Source organism: Aptenodytes forsteri, unplaced genomic scaffold (assembly GCF_000699145.1).
Source record: "Aptenodytes forsteri isolate BGI_AS27 unplaced genomic scaffold, ASM69914v1 Scaffold183, whole genome shotgun sequence".
NCBI lineage: Eukaryota > Metazoa > Chordata > Aves > Sphenisciformes > Spheniscidae > Aptenodytes > Aptenodytes forsteri.
This window is the reverse complement of record NW_008795918.1, coordinates 1,746,786-1,766,988: the sequence shown is the minus strand read 5'-3', so window position 1 is coordinate 1,766,988 and position 20,203 is coordinate 1,746,786. Positions and strand designations below refer to the sequence as shown.

At 38.0% G+C, this 20,203-nt stretch overlaps 1 pseudogene; it reads left to right on the top strand.

The window, feature by feature from the left end:
- The window catches only part of LOC103903501, a 45,064-nt pseudogene that overhangs the window by 22,755 nt on the left and 2,106 nt on the right, over nucleotides 1–20,203 (top strand).

Below are 20,203 nucleotides of genomic sequence, written 5' to 3'. Positions count from 1 at the left end.
CTTTTTCCCTGCCATATATACATATATATATATGGGCAAATATAAATTTCCTCGCAGTTCATTTGAAACCCATTCATTTGAAAATTATAGATTTTCCTATAATTATATATGTAACAGGTGAATTGCACATGGGAGGACAGGAACATTTTTACCTGGAAACAAATAGTGTGCTTGTTATTCCAAGAGTGGAGGATAATGAAATGGACGTGTGTCAACTCAGCATGCAATAGATGTACAGGTAAAACAAAGTATTAATGATACCCGTTTCTTACCTTGCTAAATAACCTTAAAGCTGAACTATATGGCCAGGAGTTGCTTTCAGTCTTCTGTGCTTCTCTTGAAACTCCCTAATGGTGTTCCCAGTTCAGATTAATTGATTTGAATCTTTTTATGAAAATAAGAGGCCTGACTAGTAATGATGAAGCTGAATGTAACAGTAGGTCTTGTGCTATCTGTGTTATCCAATGCAGTGCAGACACAAATGAGCAGTATTACTATGGGATGAACAAAGGGTATCTTGGATAGATAATATGGCTGTAATCACCTTGTTGAGAAAAGACTAATTCTGTCTTAGATATATTGGCCAAATCCTCCTAAAATCAGTGAGAATCCTCAGTACAATCCTGAACAATCACTTTTTTGCAGCAATGAGTGTCTTCGGCTTTAGAACGAGTATTCAGACAAGTTGCGTGGCTCGTATGAGTAGTTACATTGATGATGATGGGGTCATAATCATGTGTAAATAGTGATAAATGAATGTGTAAAGAATAACAACATACAATTCATATGAAATTATGTGAAAAAAAGGTTAACAGGTCCTAGTTAACATCAGAATTGGATCGTAGGCCTGTAGAAAACAAGTTTCAAATAATATATGTTAATTTCTACATGTTTAGGATTAGCTTTTGCAGTTCATCACTGGCTTGCATTTTTTAAGCTTTCCCTGTCAGCCTGGCAAGATAAACCTCTATTTGCATCTCTGGAAGCACTGTCAGAGGAGATATTTTCAGAATGCAATGGTTTGTCAGTATTTTAGCTACACTGTCTAGTGTGCTGTAAACGATCACTCTGTTCCATTCAGCTTGATATTTTAGTGGATGCTTTATCTCCAGCTGCAGGTGAAACTTGCAGTTTTATATAGAGATTATCATATCTGGCATCAGATAATCAAACTAGTTTATGGAGCTGTTTTTACATTTCCACTCTTCTTCAAAGACTAGATTGTGCTTTCATTAGCATCTTCACTTGTTTGAAATCTTTTTTTTGTTTTGTTTCTATAGCAACTCTAGTTTTCTGCCCAGGATTCTTAAACCTGTTAGCTTTTAATATATGGTTAGCCATGGAAAACAGGCATTTTTAAATATACTTTGGTAGGTAACAATTCTCAGTAAAATCCTGGATGTTCACTTTTGCAGGAATTAGTGGCTTCAGCTTTAAACCTCCAGTCCAATAAAATTATGTGCCATGTGAAACGTGTTGGTGGAGCATTCGGTGGGAAGATTACGAAACCTTCACTCTTTGCTGTAATTGCAGCAGTGACAGCCAACAAGTAAGTTGATTTAACTAAATCAAATGACTGATTTAACTAAAACAAATTAAAGATGACAAGAATGAATGAAAAAGGAACTTCAGTCTTGAACCCTACTTGGGGGGTTATCTTGATGACATCATCTTTCTCATCTCTTTGGCAGTAAATCTTGGATAGAGGCTTGAAAATTCTCTGGGCTTTTGGCGATGGAATTCATTTACTATCTGAGAGCCAAAACAAAGGCCCCATGCAGTTTCCCTCAAGGTTGATCTGTACAAATCCCAACCATTCAGGCCTTTCCCAGGCACAGTGGCTTCAATTTCACTCTAGATCTTCAGTGAAAGTGTTTTTTATCCTAATACATAGGTGTGCTCGCATCAGGCCTTTATGCCACAGCTCTCCTTTACTCTGGCTTCCTGGCCATGTCCTGTGCATGCTTTGTGGAACTTACATCTCCCTGCTGAGAAGCTAAAGGGAAACCACAGGAAAGCTCATTTCCTCTACTCTGTTTCTGAAAAAAAAAAAAAAAAAAAAAAAAAAAAAAAAAAAAAAAAAAATTAAAACTGCTGACTCAGCCTAAACTCAGGCATGGTAGGTTAATAAGAAACTAAACCATAGAATGGACTGATTTATTGCCACCACTAGGAGTCTGGCCATGTACATGTATCGTCTTTGCAATCTGCATAAATAGGCTGTAATAAAAGTGTATTTTTTTTATGTTCACTTTAGGACTGAGTGTCCAGTCTGTTTTGCCCTTGAAAGAAATATGGATATGTTAATCACTGGTGGATGGCACCCTTTCTTTGGAAAATACAAAGTGAGTGAGAAAAGTTATTTTGCTCAATTACTGGGTAATAGTTTCTTCTGGGGCAAATCAGCATCATTTCATTGACTAGCAAGATGCAGCAAGAAACCACACTCCTCCTCTTCTGAAATCTTAAACCAGCACCAACCTTGCCCCAGTCCTAAGAATACCCTGACAAATACTATGAATCAAAACAACAGCTATCATCCTATTCCTACAGCCCATGCAATATCTGGAAAAAGCAGAGCTATCCATCCCTTTTCTTACTCCAAAATACTGCTAACATCAGCCCTACCCCATCCTCAGATGACAAGTACGTAAATCAGAATTGAATACAAGCCACTTCTCAGATACGAAGCCAGCCTGCAAGGTAATGCAAGATTCAGCTGGTAGCAAAACTCTTCCTTTTGACTTCTAAATCCTTGCATTAAAAATAACTGGGTAAACAATGCCAGCACTGAAGTCAGCTTGGCAATTGGTGGTGGCAGGGGAAAAAGCATTCGCTTTGGTGTTGGTGTATGATTTGAGCACACTAAAACCCTCCAGGACAGGGTTTATCATTCAATATGGTTTGGATAAAGAAGGGCTGAGGAGTTGTTTTCCTGTTGACTCCTGCATGAGCTGGAGAGTTTGGCTAACAACTGTTTCTGGGACGGACTGGACATATTTTTCATTTTGCTGAAGATATTGCTCACAAAGATACTGTTAGATTCTGGTTATGATTAGACTAGGTTTAGAACTGGTTTGGGAAAAGAAAAGAGGAAAGTTTCATTTTTGGTTAAATCTTGTATTAACCATAAGACAAGGAACGGGATTGTGACTGACAGATGTCAACAGCATATGTATTTCATATTCTTCTGGGTATCCATTACCTGATTATGGTTGAATCTAGGATAAAATATGTTGTTAGGGGCAGGATTGTGGTTTGGGGAAAAGCGGTTAAACAGTTGATTTATTAATGAGCCTTCAGGAACTAAGATGAGGGCTAGCTGAGTGAAGAGCTGCTATAGCATATATAGGTCATCTATATATATTTGATACTAGGAATAGTATTAGGACTGTAGCTACAGAAAAAATGGAAGGAGAATTTTGGTCTATTTCTCAGTCCTGCAGGGATCACAGGTCTGAGGAATTGCATATACTGCATATGTGTATATCAATCACCCAAAACTTCCAGGCCAGGATATTTCATATAGCTGTTACCTGACACATTTGAAGATAGGCCTAATATAACCAGTTTCATCCTCAGTCTGAGGTGATGATGATGTTTTAAGTGACAAACAGTTTATTTTAATTTCTGTTTATTAATAGGTTATTGGCAGATATTGATAACAGTGGCATTATTAATATTAGGATTTAGGTTGCAGATATAAGTAGAGATAAGGAAAAGAAGGAATGGAAGGTGATTTTTGCTTAATCATCTATGAACTTCAAAATTCTGATAAGCCTTGCTTTTAGAAAAGGAAAAGGCTTATATTTAGTTTTCATGCGTTCTTAATTACCTGGATATCACTGATGGTAGCGTTAGGGTTAAAGTTAGAAACAAAGTGAAGAAAACAAGGGCTGAGATGTTTGTTTTCCCCCTGAGTTATTCCACAGGCACCTGGGAAGAGTGAAAAGAATGAAAAGAAGTCTTCTGTTTAATTTTTATGAAGACACTGGCAATATTTTCAGGCACTATTAGCATTACAGTAAAGTTTAAGAAAAAGAAGAAATTAGAATCTTGGTTCTTTCTTGAGTCTTACACAGGTACCAGAGGTAGGACGAGGGCTGCAGTTGATAGACGTTCCTGGCTTATGTTTAGTTTTGCTGAAGGAATAAAGTGCCACAGTATTTCTAAGGCCAGGATTAGGGTCAAGGTTTGAATAAAAAGTGTGATTCTTTTTTACTTGCGTGGGTCCCTGAAGTACTATGATAGCTATCTTGGAAAAGCAGCATTTGGCTTATGTTTCATTTTTGTTCAGTCATCTTTTGACTGAGAATTCCCATTATAGGTTTAGATTTACATTAGGGAACCCATCTATGTCCCTAGGAAAATGAAAGCAAGAGAACTTTGTCTTCTTTCTAAATTTTACATGGACCTTCAAGCTATGGTGAGGACTGGGTCATGCCTTATATTTGACATATATTTCAAACCTTTGATTCAGATATCACTTACCAAGAATTGCTTAGGCCAAGCTTAGCATTCGAGGTATGTTAAAGAAAACAAGCAAAGGTGAGTTTGCTGAGTCATGTATAAACAATAGCATTAAGATTTTCTGATGGAAGGTCTAGCATTTTTTTAAATTTTGCACACATACTGGTTACTTGAGGATTCTAGAAGCTGGGCCAAGATTAAGGTTACTGTTTTTGAAAGGAAATGTTCTGGAGTTTGATTTCCTAAGTTACAATAGCATCTGAGTTTGGAGGACAGTAGGTATAAAGGAAACTAAGCTTTATGCTTAGTTTTGGTGCAGATACTGTTTACCAGAGTATTGTAAAAGTTACGGTTAGGATATTGGGGGGGTGGAGGAAAAAGTGTGGAGTTTGATTTTTTTTTTTTACAGTCTTTCATGAGCCCCTGAGCTACAAGAAGTATTTCTATTGAATGGGATGTATGCTTTATGTATAATTTTGGAGCAAACAATTTTTACTCAAGAGTTATTAAGGCTGTTTTTATAATTGTGAGGGTTGGGATTGTCAAAGGACCTGATGAGGAGTGTTACTTCTTATAAAATACTGTATAGGCCCCAAGCTTTGTTGGGTGTTATTGAAAGGGGCATATGGCTCATGCTTCATTTCAGTGGAGATCCCTCTTAACCAGGGATCTCTGAGATTATGGCTACTGCTAGAGAAGGTAAAAATAGATGTCAAGATTTTGTTTTCTTGCTGAATTGTCTATGAGTTCTAAAGCTACTGATAGTGGCAAAAGCTTATGTTTCCTTTGGTTTCAGCTATTGGTTATCTGAGTGTCTTCTGATGCACGCTAGAAGTAGGGCTAGGCTTGGAAGAAAGAAACAATGGAGAGTTTATTTTCCTGCTGTCCAATCTTACATGGAGCTAAATATTTAGGTATGGATTTAGAGCAGAAGAAAAAATTAATTAATCATATTAATTCTGGTGCCATTATTCATTAATTAGCTATCTTGAAGCTAGGATAAAGATTATGAATTATGACTAAGTTTATGCTTTTGGAGAAAAAAACAAGGAGGAATTATCCTTCTCACTTAATTTTCAGTAAGCCCCCATAGACTTACGGTTCATGTTTTGTCTTGATGTAGTTAAAACTTTCCACTTTTTTCTAAAGTTTGGATAATGGTTACAATTTTGAAGAAGGAATGTTGATCTTGATCTCTCAAATCCTAAATCTAACCCTAACCTTTCCTTTACTTAAATGCAATAACTGCAAAAACTGCATTAATTCCTTAACTACATTAAGCAAAAACCACGCTCCCCATCAGTCCCATCTCTTATCCTATCCATGCAGCTATGCAGGATTTAGTCAGCAATAATATTCATTATCTCTTATTTTCTTATCCTTAATCCTGATGGAGCTGCATCAGTTTACATCATTTAACAAGTTGGTCTCCAGTTATTTTAGTTTTCTTTATTTTTTTTTTTTTTTTTTTTGTAGTTGAAGAGGAAGGAACCAGAACTAGAATTAAATCAAATTTGGTGGATATTTCTGAACATGTAATCTGCAAAATATATCCACCATTGGTTCATGTTGTTATGTTGTCTAGGTGATGAAATCATCAGGATGAAACATGATTACAAAAGGAATACTTCAGAGAGTAGAATAAGCATAATCATAGTTAATATTTTCTTTAGTGATCTTGTCATTGTCTTTCTGGTCTCTGTTCATACAGAAAACAGTGGTGAACAAGCTTTTAAGATTCTGTGTGAGTATAGTCAATGTCTACGTGGGAGAATAGCTTTGTGGGCAGCTGAGGTATTCTGATGATTTGTGGGTTTTATATGTATTTTGCTCTTGGTTTGCATAGTCAGATCCAAACTGATACCATCCTATAGACAGAAATCCATGCAGGTAATTTTTCCAGTTCAGTGGAAAAAATCCCATTGCGTTCTGTAGTCTGAACCTTAGGCGGTATTTGTTAACTGGTTAGTTTATTTATAAAGAGAAGTTTGAAATACATGAGAGAAAAGACACTAATGCATCAGTTGCTATATTACAGGTTGGATTCATGAATGATGGTAGAATCATAGCCGCAGATTTTCAGTGCTATATAAATGGTGGCTGTACGAAAGATAAATCTGAGTTGGTAAGTCCTTCTTCACTGATACCAGTTACGCTGACTGAACTGGTCACAAAAAGAAAATAACAGCTCTTTGTCACAATTTATTTCTCTTAAGAATATGTCTATTCTTGTTAAGTACAACTCTCATCTGCCTAAAGTAAAAATGCATCTGTGGCCCAGATGTTGATTACAGAATATCATTAAGGAGGTACAATATTTCCTGTCAGGTGATATTGGACATAGAAAATTCAGATTTAAAAGCTCAGTGAAGACAAAGAGACAAGAAGTTTTATTAGGTAACCTATTTTCATAAAGTTATTCCTTCACTTCCCCAAAACTGGAGGTCTGATTTTTCCCTCAGTGATGCTTCTTTATGCTATTGTAATTCCTATGAGTTAAATGTAGTTTCTCTGATTTAAACACAGTTTCTTTACTTACATTGGTGTAAAAAACAGCAGAACAGGCCTCCTGAGTATAGTTCTACTACTTCTTAAAACAATTATGTCTCATTGGTCTCTTGAGTGTCTTTCACAGGTTTCGCTGTCTTTTTAAAGGAAATTGAACCATTTGAACAACTATAATCTCTTATTACAGGTGATTGAGTACATTGTGTTGGAAGTGGACGATGCATATAGTATCCCCAATCTCCAAGTCAGGGGCCATGCCTGCAAGACTAATTTGCCTTCTAATACTGACTTCTGAGGATTTGTGTTTCCCCAAGCAGGTCTGTTTGTGGAGACCTGTACTGTGGCTGTGGCAACTCAGACTGGCGTACCACACAAGAAGGTAAAAGCACTAAGACTGCCAAATAAAACACGGGATAACAGAATTCTAGGACCTAGACTGTCAGAAGCTCATTGTGCTTAAGCCAGTTCTTGTAGAACCAGATCTACCAACTTTACCTGGGCTGAATGGTACTTTATTCAGCACCTATGCTTCCATGGAATAATACTTGATACAATACAGATAAGAGTAGAGAAAACTGGCCCAGGATCTGTTGCAAAATGTTTGCATTTTGCATTGGTATGCCATTGGTATGACCAGCTTCAGTCAAAACGGTATAATCTCTTGTACAGTGTGACCAGTTTTAGATCACTTCATGTATGTTCAGCTGTCACCTGCATCTCAGCACCTCAGAACTGGACTCTCCATCTTTTCTATCCATCCATCTATCAACAGTTTAGTCAGCTGTCTCCTGTCATCTCAGTTACCAGGTTGACACTTCTGGCTTCTCCCCAGCCTTCAGAGACAGTTTCCCAACAGCTTTAATTGTTGCCATTTCCTCTCCAGCCTTCAAGATCTATCCTTACACACTGCTTAGACAGTGTAAGCTTTTCCTCTTTTGTATGTACCAACCTCTTCTATATCCAAACTATGGTTTATAAATCATTTTACTTTCCTAGGATGCCAACCATCACGTCTTTTCCCTATTTCTTTGAATCTTTTCCCTCTCCCATTTACTTGCTGTCCTTTACCATATTTCAGGAAAGCTTTCAGACACATCTCCAAAGGCCAAACAGGTTTTTTTGCTTTAACTTCTGCTTTCACTTATCCACCTGCTATCTCCAAGCCCAAGCTTTCCTCCACACTTTTGATTGATTTCCTCATGTCAACTTAGTGCCTTGCCCAGAGCTGCTCTAAGGTTTCCTTACATGTCATGAGTGTTCTCTCCCCATTTTCAAAAGTCTTCTTGAGATTTCCCAGGTATCCATTCCACTCTCCTTTCACCACTATTGAGCTTCTCACCCAGTTCCATGCATGTCATGATATTATATATAATATGTCAATATATTATAAGGCGATGTTTATTTTCAGCACTGTGTAAATTTGCTTGCTGTTTAGGTTAGGGAAATAAACATGTTCAAAAGAGTTAACCTAACATCCTTCAAAGAAGAGTTTGATGCAGAGAATCTGTGGAAATGTTGGGAAGAATGTTTGGACAAGTCTGACTACTACAGCCAAAAAGCAATGGTGGAAGAATTTAACATGAAAAATTGTTGGAAAAAGAAAGGGATTGCCATCATTCCCATGAAGTTTTCTGTTGGATTTAATGCAACTTATTTTCATCAGGTAGCCTCTTTGAAATAGTGCTTTTATGATCTAAGATGTCTACTTTTCTCTTCAAAAATAGAGGAAATATAATCTCTACAGGCAGGAAGAAAAGAGAAAGAGAAAAGAATTCCAACATACTGGACTAGCATAAAATATCATCCACTGAGATATACTTTCTTTCAGAAAGAATATCACTCTATCTGGCTGATCTCTTTATCTTACTCAGTATGAGATGGGGCTTTGAGCAACCCGATCTAGTGAAAGATGTCCCTGGCCATGGCAGGGGGGGTTGAACTAGATGATCTTCCCTTGGTTGAATTAGATGATTTTCCCTTGGGTTGAAGGTCCCTTCCAACTCAAACCATTTTATGATTCTATGATTATTCACCTCACAGAAATGTGAATTTCTGATTCCCAACATGCTATCTTTATCCAGCAAAAAGCTAAATAATTCACTGTAAAAATGTGGAACTTGGAACCTTCCGTAATCTGGTCCATAGTGAGAAAAATTATCAATCCTGTAGTTCAGGTAGTCCCATTTATATGATAGGTTAAGCTCTGCTACTGGAATTTTTTATGGCTCAAGATAGGGGTATTTCTGGGGAAATTTTCCAGTTCTGATTTTTTTTTTTTTTTAATTCATGCCTTGAATTAAAAATTCTTTCAAATGAGTTTCGGTTAAATGAACAAACATTGTTATTTGTTTATGAGGGTACAACGCATGAAAAAGTAAATCCACATGGTTCATACGTTAGTTGTTCATTCCATCTCTTGATTGTTTCTGCACAAGTTTGTAGATTAAGAGCTCAGAGAGACATCAATATATTTCATCCAACAATGTTCTCGTGGTAAAGAAACATCTATGGATCACAATTCATCTGGTACAAAACAACAAAAAAAGGCATAAATAATAGTTACATTTCACCAAAACCTTCAAAATAAAGCTCAGGCATTGCACTAAAGTTCCAAAAATCTAGATCTAAATCTTAGATAATAGATTTATTGTTTAATCTTGTCTCTGTCAGCTAAGACTCTAACTGACATCAGCAAAATGTTACCTGATTGCAAACAAGTTGGCACCAAAGAGATCACATGGTGACCATTATTTCTCAATGTAGAATTAATAACAAATAAAAAGATGTCCTGGAGGCACTGTATTTCACAACACTTCTCCAGCTCTACTGTTTGCTCTCTGAGCGTTGGTAGCTGATTGCATGCTACAGCAAAATGTCTCTTTACAGAATTTCTAGTTCTCTTTCATATCTCCTTGTTCCTTCATAGGAGTGGGATGGTTTGTATGGGATTGATTTTTTTCATCACCTTTCCTTGGGAAGTTATTTGTTCCTGATTTTACCATGGATGAAAGTTCATTACTTCCATTCCCACCTGCTTCTTGCATTTCCCCTGCTTAAGATAGCTATTTATTGACACGAGGCTGCACCAAAATACCAACAGAAAGTGAATCAGGTTCTAAGCCATCGTCTTGACAGCCTATGAGAGAGAATGGAAGAGCAGTTGTGTCATTGTTTCATCAAAGTTATATACTATGAACATCAGTTTATTATTACCCTGTATGGATATATGCAAACAAAAAGGCCTAGGACTAATCCCTCAGCTTCAGAAAAATAAGAGTACAACTCTGCTATTGTTTGTTCTAAAATAAAAGTTCTGTAGATGTCCATAGTAGGAGATACCTTGCCATCTGTCCAAAATGCCTTTGATTCCAGGTTCAAATTCTGCTCTGTCCTCCTCTTATTGTGGATGAGGAGGGAATAGTATCTGGGGCTACACGTACGTTATAACTAGAGCCAACATGTTCTTAATTCACCCAATTCCACAAGAAGAAAAATATGCTTTTCTGTTATTTGAACTAATTACTGTGATTCCTGCAGAACTCCTGTGAATAACTACTAGCTTGGTTAGAGTCTATCCTGTCTTAGAGCAGTGAAATTTGTTATTGTCAGACTGCTGGAGCATTTCCACTCCCTTTTAATAATATACTGATTCTTGTGAATTAAATCTGTCTTTGCCTTGTTCTTTTTCTTATGCACCTTTGTTCAGTGCAGTAAGAAAATTACCAAGTTTCTGTGGCTTTTCTTTAGGCTGGGGCTCTCATCCATATCTATACAGATGGGTCTGTGCTAGTCACTCATGGTGGAATTGAACTGGAACAATGAATTCACACTAAGATGTTACAGGTGAGTAAGTTAGCATCTGAGGGTAAAGGGTAACAAGAAAGATAACAGAGCCAAAAGGATGAATGGCACTAAGAAGCACAATAGGCAAGTTCTATGGACATAAGAAAGCTAAGTTTAATACGGGTTGTTGCTTCTGAGTTATTGATGAAGACAAAACTTAGGAAAAACATAAGCTGTAATCAAAGTGATCTTTCAAGAACTGGAAAGGTCTTTGTGATAACATCACTGTTATCAGGAAAGCTAAGACACAGACAGCACATGCAAAAATGACCCGATGGTTTTTTGCAGAGGGAATTAAAGTGCTGAAAACTTAACTTTTTAGTGTATCCAACACCAATGACAACATCAGTTAATTTTTATGCATTTCTGGTGTAAATAGTGATAAACAAAACAAATAGGTAATTTTGGAGCTAAAATGAGGCCACTCCTTCAAAATGAGCTGAATGAACATCTGAATATTAGAACACTGTGAAAAGCAATAAAGTGGGAACACAAACTAACCAAGCCATTTCAAATGAGATAGAAAATAAAATATACAGATAAGATTTGAAACTCCATGAGGAAGAATGATTCATTGTTTTTTAAATTTGATTTAAGTTTTCCGTATGTAACCAAAACCTGATTAGGGAGAGCAATTAATTAGAGGCAAAACATATAGTATTGCATTGTATTGTTCTAGCTTATCTTTTATTACGTGAATTTATTTATAAAATATTTGTTTTACAGAATAATTGTTAAGGAATACTTCTGCATTTGTCCTAGTCATAGTATTACTGTTGAATTAGGATATTTCTCTGTGTGTGTATATATAGAGAGATGAATGGCATGATGAATTCCTGACTTGAGATTGCATCTTCAAGTGGCACTGGATATCTTTTTGTTTACTTTTATTACTTAAGATATCATTGGTATATATACACTTCTGTGAAACAAGCACAACAACTGTACCTAATGGCAAATACACAGCAGGATCAGTCGGAACAGAAATCAATGCAAGAGCAGTCCAAGTTAGGTTTATACCATTTTTTCACATAATCAGTGGTTCTGTTGAATAATGAATGTCCCTCTGAAGATTCATAACTTTGTTTTGGTTTTGAGCTGCTTGCAGATCTTTTATCTCAAAAAATCTCTTGCTAGTTTATTTTACATGCATAGTTTAAAGCAAGGCAAATTACAGAACACTGTTAAAAAGGGTTGCTTTTTTCTGCTTTACTGTATCAGATTTACAAATGTGGAGGTTTTTTAGATTGCCACTAGATAAATTTATGGATCTTCACTTTTTTCTGTATTTAAACACAATTTAAAGGAAAATTTAGCATAAGGTGTATTTCAGGTACTTTTTTTAATAATCAGACTGAAACACCCTTATCCACTTAAATGCTTTGGGACCAATTCTGCTTTCATTTATTTTGTAATAAATCATTCAAGCCAGTGGTTTTCTGTCTAGTAAATCAAAATAGGAGGAGAGTCAGGTCCTTTACCTTCTTTTTGTTGATGGTTTCAGTGATAGCCTGGTATATGAATACTTCAGTTACATTAGAGCAGATGCCAATGCCACTCTTCACAAAGTGCTGCTTTCTAGCTGGCAGTTAGCAGAGTAAAGAAATTGTAGGTAAATGAACAGAGTTACAGCCCTCAGAATGAATTTAACAAACCAACTTCACCAAGAAAGAGCTTGTATTGCTTTGAAAACAGCAGATTAGATTTGGGTTTGTGGGTTGGTCAACGGTGCCCAAACTTCTTCCTCCCTAGGATGCTTGTCAAATCCTTTGGATGCGTCTAGACACTAAACAAAGAGACAATCCTAATGGCAAATGGAAAGACTTGGAAAATATCTCTGTTTCTTACTATTAAATTATGATAAACCCATGAGTGTAGAGTGAAAGCTGCCATTGTTCTGGAGGGAGGGAGGAAGGGGCCTCCCTGCATGAAGTAAACTGGAGGAGAGGAAGAGAATAAACAGTGTAAAAGCAAGTGGTGCAACACAACATCCTGGTAAATCTGGCCAACTTTAGAGATTTTGCAACTTCTCCCTTCCTAAAGATATGTCCAAGGCACAAGGGAATGTAAAGCTTTTACGTAGGGCTCTTTTTTCTTTCAAATGTTTTTTTAAAGTTTCACTTTTTCTTTAAATATGAGGTAAAGAATTTTTAATTTTCTCTCTTTAATAATGAGTATACCTTTTGCAGATCAGTGAAGCTCACAAGCGAAGCATCAGTCTTTCAGCTACTGGCTATTTCAAGTAAGGAAAGCCATTAGTCTTCTTTAATTTCTCATCATCAGAGGTGCTACTTTGTCAATAAGTTGCAGAAAGGATAAAACTTTCCCCATTCAACCTTCTCAAGGCCATATCAGATGCAGCACACAAACCATTAAGAAGTTGCCTGGACCAGAGACTGCAGTGTTTAACAAGAGGAACCCAACTGATTTCAGAAGCACTTTATATCCTTGGTTAGCTAGTTTGATAGTTGATGCACAGAGACTTCTCCAAGGTCAACTACAGCAGGACACAGGAGGCCCACAAGGAATTTTGTTCCATGGCCATCATGGTTTGCAACCCTCCTACCCTCCCAAATCATCCACACAACATATATTTATCAGTGGTGCTACACCCTAGATTGTCTTTGACTACAGAGATCCTATGAAAATAGTTAGCTTAGAGAGTTCATGATATATCACATTATATGATTCCTGTAGTGGTCTCAACAGTGAGGACAAGGATAGGGTGTGGGGGATATCTTGATCAAATTCATCTAATCTCAGGGGTGTTCTTACTTCCTCCAGAGGTTTTGTTACAAGCATGAGCTGGGACACACAGAAAGGCCATGCATTCCCATATTTTCTCTTCGGAGCTGCATGTTCTGAAGTAGAAATTGACTGTTTGACAGGAGCCCACAGGTAATGTCAAAAAATACAGTGAATTTGAAGTAGAGTGGGTGAATTTCCCACCATCATTACATTCATATGACTTTTTTTTTCTTTTGTTTCTTTTGACTAAGAATAGAGACATAGTCTGTTGGATGTACTGAACAAAACGCCAGCAGAACAATAAATGGCTATACTGCCCTTTACAATATAATTTGTTCATCCTGTTCTTGTGACAGAAGTCTGATGTTAACCAGAAGAATAAGAAACACTATGAGAACAGCAGAAAATAAAGAAGGTCTAATGTTTCTACCATATATGATGGCTTTCAAATTCACTTTCTGAACATCTCCCTACAGGTTGTCTTCAACAACAAGACCATATCACTAGTTATAGTCCACTTTTTAACAGATTTACATTTAAAACAGGTGAAGCCACAGTCACATAACATGACCTGTTGCAAAGGGAATTTAGTGCAGGGACAGCTCTCAGCAGCATTGTATGGAGACCATTCAATGTCTTCTGGCTACTGGGGAAGCACATTTGGCTGCAGTGACTGCCAGACATCTAGTAGACCATGTGGAGCTAGACTCCAAAATCACTGGAGTCTGTGAACCTCCTCAAACTACACCAGGCTAGGATTTAGGTGGAGAAGCCACTGGACCTTGTATAAGAACAGCCCAGTATATATTCTTCCCTGTCCCCTCCTCTACATAAGGAACTTCTGTTCAGGTGACTGTGCTTCCACACTCACAGCAAAGCATAGGAAGTGGCTAAACATCACTTCAAGCAATTCAGTTTCTACAGGAGAACAAGCAACAAAGTCATTCTTGAATTCATGATCATCCTGTTACTCATGGGATGTGCACATCACATTCCAAGTTTCAGACAACCACCAAAAATGCATTATCTAGATGAACTCTCCATCAACCCAGCCTGTCTCAAGTAGCTTTCATGTTTCAGAATAAACTTACAATACTTGTGATGACACAGCTTTCATGGGTGAGACTATATGTTGTTTAGGATCCCTTTGTTGTTATGTATTTTAAATATAACTTTATAACACCATTTATTTGTTTAACAGAACATCAGAACAGACATTGTCATGGATGCCTGTTTTAGCATACATCCAGCTATAGATATAGGACAGGTATGAACTTCCATAGTTTTGCTTTATATTAGATGTTAGTGAATATTCCTCTTTGTGCCTAAATGATTGCTGTTATTGGTCAATTTAATAGCCACCAAAGCCTATGAGACACGATCCATTAACACTCAAGGATGCTGGATTGACAGATGTACTAGTATTTGGTTTTATTTGCAGCTATAAATAATACTAGGTTAAGTTTTCTACTTCTTGTTCATCTTCCGAGAATTGATGAGAAAAGCAGATCCAACAGACTTTGGAAATGTCTTACAGGCTTAGCATCCTGAATCTCCTTATGACTTTTTCCTGAACAATTTACCCTACCCCAGAATTACTGACTGAGGGCTAAATCTTAACCAGCTGCAGAGCACTGTTGACTTCAGCTGTGATGTAATGGAAAATGCTATTGAGATGGAACAAACCTTTAAAGAAAGGTCTGTTATATCCATAGCTTTGTATTATGGATTCAAATACCTGTATCTACAAATTGAATAGTGACGAAAGTGGTGTCACTCACTAATAGTTTGTAAATAAGAAAGTAGTAGTGAACTCAGAGTGTAAAAAATATTTGTCATTTCTTTGCAGAGTCAAAGGAAATGCTCCTAAAATTATTACCTACATTTAAAAGCCTTTCTTGTCCCACTTATTTATACTATTACAGGCTCATCCTCATACGTTTGCCCTTTGCCTAAAAGATTATGTTCATTTTGCACATTCAAGGATTGCCAAATTTGTCAAATCATTCTTTCTTAGCAGTTCAATTCTATGTTCACCTTGCACCAGTGTTTACGTCACCACTCTCATAGCCCAGGTGTCTACTCAGCAGTTGTTCCTTCCTACTTTAGGTTGGGCCTGTTATTTTCTCTTCATATCCAACCTATCATCTATTTGTGTCTGAGATGTTTTTCTCTAAAAGAAATTTCATTAGCTATCTGCAAATCTTTTTAAGCAAATATCAGATTGAGCAGACTATTTATGTCATAGTCCCTGGGCAAATATCTCCTCACTGGAGTTCCTGTGAGCAATAAGCTTGAAGTCAGTGGATTTGACTCAATTCTCTTTGGCAATTTTGCCAAAGCAAATCAGACATAACTGTACTAGTTACCGTGAGTTTAGCCAGGAATAAGGAAGAGTAGATCTTGAGCCAATGAAAATATTTGTAAGTCAGATGAGGACAGCTTGATCCTATTTTGGTCTATGTTGGCTAATTTCTGCTTTTGGAAGGAAAGATGCCAGTTCATGTGTAATCTTAAAAAGTAAGTCTGATTTATATATGTTTTTATCTTTTAAAATTATTTAATGAGATGTAAAAGTTTACCTTTTTTTCTTTGCCCAGATTGAAGGGGCCTTCATTTAGGGAGTTGGTCTTTATACATTAGAAGAAATCTGCTTTTCCCCAGAAGGAGAGCAGCTCACTCTTGGCCCGGATACATATAAGATCCCCACCATCTGTGACATTCCTGAGCGGTTCTGTGTCTATTTACTGCCAAATTCATGCAACTCAATTGCTATCTATTGTTCCAAGGTAAACACGCTAAACTTACCATTTGCAAGCACACCAGGTGATTCTGCTGCAAAACCGTAAGTGACTGTAGTGTATGGTAGACAGGTTTTTTTCCCCAAAAAAATAATTCCAGTGTCAGCTATGGAACAAATTGTACTTAAATGGTGAAACACTGATGTTCTGAGGTTTTGGACTAATTTTCTTCCTATAATTTATTGGTATTACAGTAGCACTTAGAAACCCTAATCAAAATTTATCCTGGAGAAAAGGAGGCTCAGGGGAGACCTCATCGCTCTCTACAACTACCTGAAAGGAGGTTGTAGTGAGGTGGGTGTTGGTCTCTTCTCCCAAGTAACAAGCGATAGGACGAGAGGAAATGGCCTCAAGTTGCACAAGGGGAGGTTTAGATTGGACATGAGGAAAAATGTCTTTACTGAAAGAGCGGTTAAACATTGGAACAGGCTGCCCAGGGAGGTGGTTGAGTCCCCATCCCTGGAGGTATTTAAAAGACGAGTAGATGAGGCGCTTAGGGACATAGTTTAGTGGGCATGGTGGTGTTGGGTCGATGGTTGGACTCGATGATCGTAGAGGTCTTTTCCAACCTCAATGATTCTATGATTCTATGAAAATTGAAACTTTTTTGTACCTAGCTGTTGTGCTGTACATCAAAAGTGAAAGAGTCCATCTTGAAGAGCTTAAACTGCCTAGACAAGAGAAAGGTTGGAAGAAGGAAATATTATGATCCTTTTTAAAGGCAGAGAAGTCATGAGACGAGAGATTAAGTGACTTACTAGAATCTCACAAGAAACCTATGATAGGTATGGGAATAGAGCCCAGTTCTTCCATTAGCCATTGCAGAGCACTATTCTTTCTGTTTTAAGGGTACATCATCCTCTGAGGAAGCACCCAGTACTAGGATTGAGCACTGTTCATAGCCTCAAAATAAGAGGAAAAAGAAAAGCACCTCAAAATAAAAGGAGAATTAAAGGGGAGTGTAGGCCTCTGGCTACTGAAAGACAGGAATGCCCACTGTTCCAGCCTCGAATCTCAAGCAGGTATGACAAAGCGTTGTGGTTTAACCCCAGTAGGCAGCTCAGCCCCACACAGTCGCTCACTCACTTGCCCCCAGTGGGATGATAGGTAAAAGCAAGAAAACTCATGGGTTGAGATAAAAACAGTTTAATAGGTAAAGCAAAAGCCATGTGCGCAAGCAAAGCAAAATAAGGAATGGAATTCATTCACTACTTTCCATCGGCAGGCATCCGATGCCATCTCCAGGAAAGCAGGGCTCCATCACCGTAATGGTTACTTGGCAAGACAAACTTCAAACATCCCCCTCTTCCTTCTTCCTCCCCAGCTTTTATTGCTGAGCATAACATCATATGGTATGGGATATCCCTTTGGTCAGTTAGGGTCAGCTGCCCTGGTAGCCTCCCCTCCCAACTCCTTGTGCACCCCCAGCCTACTCACTGGTGAGGCAGTCTGAGAAGCAGAAAAGGCCTTGACTCTGTGTAAGCGCTGCTCAGCAATAACTAAAACATCCCTGTGTTATCAACACTGTTTTCAGCATAAATCCAAAACATAGCCCCATAGCAGCTACTATGAAGAAAATTAACTCTATCCCAGCCAAAACCAGTACACAAAGGAATGGGAATTTCCAGAAGAAAGTCCACTCCATATTCTTATGGCCTTACATGGTGTAAATGAGCAAACAAACTCTTCCACATGAAGAAAATAGATAGAGAAAAAGGGCACATTTCTTATCAAAATTAGACAGCACAAACTTTACCCATGCAAGAGGGGCTAAGGGGGCGGTGGGGGTGGGTGTCTCTCTTCCTCTGTTTCATCATGTAGAATTAATTCCACTTGGATATAGAAAAGGTGGTTTATGTGAGAAGTCATGAGTTATTTCATGGCTTTATAATGTGAGCACTGAAGTCCCAGCAGGAAGCTTTTTTGATAATGTAGCTGTGTTATGAATTTTAAAATTATCCCCATCAGCCAAATCCTGGTCATTGATGTTTTTACGATTTGAAAGTTCTCAGAAATCCAAGGAAAATTGTTAAATCCAAATATGCTGGACTTGACCAAATACTGAGCTGGTATGATTCAGTGTATTTCAGATAACTACAGCGGACATGTGCTGATTTAACTCTCTGCTGCCAGTTTCTAAGGCCAGTCTCTCCAGCTGCCTCTCTCCTCTGCCAGGGCATGGGCGAGGCTGGATTCTTCTTGGGCAGCTCAGCATTCTTTGCAATACGAGATGCAGTGACCGTTACACGGAACAAAAGAGGACTACCCCTGGACTTCACACTGAACAGCCCCCTGACTGTTGAGTGGATTCACATGGCCTGTGATGATGTCTTTACTGAGATGGTAAGGTTATTTTCATTCCTTTCGTGAGCTAGCCAGCTCCTCAATTCTCTTTAATCTGAATGGACTCCGCACACACACTAAGCAGTGAGCTAAATCTCTTTTCTTCAACATACCACAATTAGCAGAGCTTTGCACTTTATTTAATCAGCGGCACTTTGCTTAGCTATGTTGACAGAGTAACATAAACTGACGGCCAGAGTTATCACCAGTCCAGAACTGAGGAACCTGTCCTGTTTCCTCAGTGGTAATGATTCCCATTTATATATCTCCTTTAATCTAAAAGCCCTTGAAAGTACTTTTCAGATTATAGTCTGACTTTGTCTTTAGTGTCACTTTATTTGCATCTCTATTAGGAACTATGGCTATGACTAGATGCAGAGTAGGTGTGCTCCATCACTTGTCCTCTGCTCCTGGTCTAGACTGATTCCACTTTGAACCATGTGCCCCAGTTTCCTTCTTTTCTTCCTTGAAAACTAGGGAGATGGAAATACGGGCTGATATGCATCCAGGTCTTGTCACAATATTGAGTTAGAACACAGGCTAGGTGCACAAGAGCACTCCCAAATAAAACATTTCAGATTTATGTTTCCATGCAAGCATCACCATTGACAGTGGCATCCACAGAAACTAAGGGTGAGAATTTAAGATATTCACTGTAAAGGCCTAAACTGTCTAGGTCCCAGTTACTTCATATAAGCTCATTTTCTGTGTCATGATCTGAGAATTATTCCTAGAGCTGCTTGAGCGAACACATCCTTGATTTTTATAAAAAAAGCAGAGGTTAGCAATGATTCTTACCACTGTACAATCCACTTCCAGCTGGGTTTATGAGCGCTCTCCACCTTGACCTTCAGGTCATTCTACCTCTTCTTTGTTTCCTGGAATGAAGAGATGTTTAGCAGACACTGAAATGATGGGGCCTAAGAAGGACAATGGATTTTAGAGACCCCAATCTTCTTCCCCCCCCCCTTTTTTTTTTTGACAAACACACAAAATGCCCATTTTCTGCCCATCTCAGGGACTGTAATTACTTTGTAGATTTGATGTGTAGGTTTGAGAATGGTACAGGTCCCCATTCTGAAAGTGTAACACAGTGCCAACTTTGGCTGGTTTTGACATACCACTATCTTCTAATATCTTCCCTCTCACACAGATGGAACAGGTGCTCCCAACTGCTGGACTGTGCCCTTTTATTGAAATTTCCCCCACAGTCACTGAAGTTATTTGGATAACCATGTGAGTGCTTTGCCTCTGCTTTCTTGAAAATGAGAATGGCAAGAAAATGTATCCTCCCCCTTGCAGTTCTCTGTGTCTTTCTGTCCAGAATAGTGCCTTCAATCTGCTCATCTTATATCTTGCACTTCCCTCACTAGAAGGGGTTGGCAGGACAAAATCATAGAATCATTGAATGGTTTGGGTTGGAAGGGACCTTTAAAGGTCATCTAGTCTACCCCCCCCTCCAATGAGCAGGGACATCTTCAACTAGATCA